Raw genomic sequence first — 4,295 nt, 5'->3', positions numbered from 1 at the left:
CTCTTTTCGCTTGTTTTAGTTTATGCGAGTCCCTCTGGTGACTTATCTTCAGTGGATCTGTGTTTCCTCTCAGGAGAGGCGACTTGCAGACACAATGATTCGACAGCAGTGTCTGTATAGACTTGCTGCAGACACTTGTGGGTTTCACTGGTGTCCTCAGTAAGATTCAGGATGGCAGCAGCAAAGGGTACTTACTGGTTGCGGGAAATGTGGTTTACAGTTCTTCTTAGAGTAAAGGTATTGATAGTTATGTAGTTAAATGAAGACAGATTGGCAAAGGGGAAAAGAAAACGAATGAGTCTACGCGGGCTAGGGGCATGAGAAGTAGAGAAACATCTTGTATAGTATGTGCAGAGAAAAAAAAAAAACACACCACAAATCATAAAAGCCCATTCCAGAGGAGACACAAGTTAAAGCACAAAAAATGAGCACTTATAATGTACAAATGTGCAAAGAAATATGTAAAACTAAAACAATCAGGAAAAATCAAAGAAAGGATTTATGAAGTCAGTCAGAATTCCTTCCTTGTTGGATTGTTTCCTCCACTGGATGGCCTTTTGTCTCAGGCCTCCCTGGTTGGGGGAAGATCCAGATAACACAGCCAGTGTGTCCTGCCAGATGAGAAGGATTCTTGTGACCAAAGCCTATTTTCTGCCAGAATTCCCCAGTCTTAGGCTCTCTGCTTGCAAATTACAACCTCATCTTTGGTATTTGGGGATCATTCTTTCCAGCCAAGGGCTGTGCTTAGAAGGGCTGTGGAGGGCATGTAGGCCCTTTTTTCACTACAGTCAGGATATTGTGCCAAGTTTGTCAGCACACTTCCCATGATCCCATACAACAGTGTGTGTGTGTGTGTGTGTGTGTGTGTGTGTGGTGTGTTTATGTAGTGTATGATGTGCCTCTGTGTGTGTGTGTGTGTGTCTATGGGTGTATGCGGAGTGCCTGTGTGTATGTGTTTATATGTGTGTGTAGTATGCCTCTGTATGTGTGAGCATGAAGGATGCCTTCTCTAACAAATGTTTTCTCGTGTCAGCTTCAGGGTCCTGTGCTACGTTTCTGCTTTAGACGTCTCCTTGGGCACACAGATCTAGCCTCTGGGTGCTTGGACATAGGGGGCCTTCTCTCTCTGGCACTTGCCTCTCAGCTACTGCTAACACTGGCTGGCACAGCGGCACAGTACAATGTGGTGCAGGCAGCTCGGCTGCTCCTGTGCAGAGAAATTCCTTCTCAGCCTCATTTCTGTCTTCTCTAGCCTTTCACTTATGTGAATAGGACCTTTGAAAACAAGGGACAATATCTCATATGGCTTTTAACGGCCTGGAACTTATGTAGCAAAGGGTGACCTTGAACTCCTGACACTCCTGCCTTCACCTTCTAAGTGCTGGAACCCAACCTGATTTAGTTATTATTATTAGTATCTTGTCTTCCAATTGTACTAACCATGGCTACTCATCTGCCGTTTTGCCTGGAAGTCTGCATAAACATTTCTTTTCATTGCCATTTTTATTGTAAACACAGGACCCCATGCTGGTGCTCCAGGCTGATTTAGTGATCTCTGTATAGCCTAAGGTGATTTCAAAATTCTGGCCATCCTCCTGTTTCAACCTCCCAAGTGTTGGGATTACAGGCACACACCTCCAGGTCCTGCAGTCAATTAGTCTTTGTAATTCCTTGTGTCTAAAATCCTGCCTCACTCACTTCCTACACAAAGTTAGCATTAAAGTTTGTTCATTGTTTATTCAGCCAGGGAAATATTTTCCAACATCTTCCACTATAAATTTACTGTGTGTACTATTTAGAAATGTTAACCACAGAGAAATTATTAACAAGAATTTCAATTCAAAACAAGCAATAGACTTTTTAGATTTCCTAAGTGCAACACTTTGTAAGTTTATCCCTTCTGTGTGATCTCTAAGCAACTGAACAATTTGGATAAAGTTCAACAGAGTAAGCAAAAAATCATGGCAGACTCTTCAAGAATCAAGAAAGATCCTATTGTATTCCCAGTGTGTGTTTTTCAGAGGGGGAACAAGTTTTCAAGAAGAATGGAACCAAAGTGTTCTCTGTGTAAACACTGCATGCACAGAAAATGAAGCTGCCGGTCTATTTCCTTATCTCCCCACCAGTTACAGAAGATGGAGACACGGAATAGGGGAGGCGAAAGGTTTTATCTAATTGTGTCCACACCGCTTTGGAGACACAATCCCACTTAATCTGACCAGCATCCCTATTTCATGCCACAGTCACATTTGACAGGTGACAAAACTAAGTCTGAGATGAGTCATGCGACTCATCCAAGATCACAGACCAGAAAATAGACCTAGACCCAAACTCAGGGCTTACTAGTCTCAAGTTGTATCCTTTGTCTGCTGTGCTATGGTACCTTTCTACAATGGTTTTACAAAATTTCAAAGCAGCTGAGAAAAATGAATTAGATAAAACCAAAAGTTTTAAGTTTCATGTAGCATGGTGTAATAAAAACAGAAGACTGGACCAGGTGGCAGGAGAGATGTGTTCTACTGTGCCGTGATGTGATCAGCTACATGACACCAGCCAAGTCACACCATGAGAGCATCGTAAAGATCACCTGTCCCTATCTAATCCCTACCCTCCACAGTTTCTCTCTCTCTCTCTCTCTCTCTCTCTCTCTCTCTCTCTCTCTCTCTCTCTGTGTGTGTCTATGTGTGTCTGTGTGTGGTATATATCTTCACGTGTGTATGTACATGTATGTTTGTCGTTGTGCATGCACAAGGAAGCCAGAGATAAATTTTTGAGACAGGACCATTCCCTGAGTCCAAAGCCCACAGATTTGTTCCCATTTCAGCCAGGCTGGTTGGTCAGGAAGTTCCAATGCTCTATGTCTCTCTGTCTCCCCAGTACCGGATTACAGATGTGCACTTTTAATGTGCTCTTGCCTTTTAATGTGGGTGACAGAGCTCTGTACTTAGGTCCTCATGTTTATATAGCAATCATTCAGCTTAATGAGCCACCTCTCCAGCCCCACTCTCCCCCTTTTGAGACTCTGTTTAAGCTACCTGCCTACTCTCAGACACAAGGCAAATTCAGGTGACTAAACCCTTTTAGGACTGCTTCTCCTGGGTCTCATCTCCCCTCCATGTGTGTTGCTCTTCCCTTTATAAATGCAGACCTCAAAAACAAGTGTAGTCCACTTAGGTTATAATAGGCAGACACAGAACATTTTATTTCGATTTCTTAGTCTATAATTGTAAAATATGAGCGATCTCAGAGATACTGTGAGAGCAAGACTATAAAGCTCTCGAGTCTCTGTGTGGTTGTGCAGGTGTGTATAATACAAGGAGCAGAGAAGATGAAAGGAGAGGGGAGAGGAGTTAGGCAGGAGAAAGAGGAGAGATTATAAATAAACCCACAGCCCAGGAGAAGGGCTTGAGGTACCAAGTAGGAAAGTCATCAGTATACTGTAAAGTCATAGAAGTGGAGAAGCTTACTCAGTGTGGAAGTAGCTGAGGCCCAAAGCCAAACCTCAAGGCACCGATACACACTAAGAGCCAACAAAGGAGACTTTCTGCACGCTTGTGTGCATCCTGACTCCGCGAGAGGAGAAGGGAGAGGCAACCTACCCCAAATGCATATGACCTTAGAACCTTTGGCCACATAGCATCTTACAGGGCTGCGTTTGTAAGGAAAACACTCTGGGAAATCCTTTTCATTCCTCTCTAGCTTTCCTCCACTGTGGCAAAAGAGATGAGCTTCTTAGGCAGCAGTTCTCAGCCTGTGGGTCATGATCCCTTTGGGGACGGGGTGACCCTTTCACAGGGGTCACCTATCGGATATCCTGCATAACAGATATTTGCATTATGATTAATAACGGTAGCACAATTACAGCTATGAAGTAGCAATGAAAAGAATTTTGTGGTGGGGGTGACCACAACATGAGGAACTGTATTAAAGGGTTGCAGAATTAGGAAGGTTGAGAACCACTTGTGTAAGGAGACCTAAGCATTCTTTTCTCTGTAGATAAATGTTCCCACAAAAGCCCATCCACTTCTAAGTGAAATGCTACCTTCATGACCTAGCCCAAAACCCAGGTAGCAGGCATAGGCCAATGGTAATGAGAACAGTTCCTTTACAGCCTTGCTGAGCATAATTTCACATTGGCAAGCTTTTGCCAGTCTCCATATTTGCCATAGATATTTGGGTGGTGGAGGAAGGCTGATGCTCCCAAGACAGAGAAATAGTTGACCTCTTTTTTGTTGTTGTTTTTTTTCCTGTAACTTTTCGGATACTGACATATGAGTATGCCTACCTGCACATAC

The sequence above is a fragment of the Mus caroli genome, unplaced genomic scaffold, assembly GCF_978045245.1.
Source record: "Mus caroli unplaced genomic scaffold, Mus_caroli_1 scaffold_8, whole genome shotgun sequence".
NCBI classification, from domain to species: domain Eukaryota; kingdom Metazoa; phylum Chordata; class Mammalia; order Rodentia; family Muridae; genus Mus; species Mus caroli.
The sequence above is the reverse complement of the archived record's forward strand: the minus strand, read 5'-3'. Positions refer to the sequence as shown.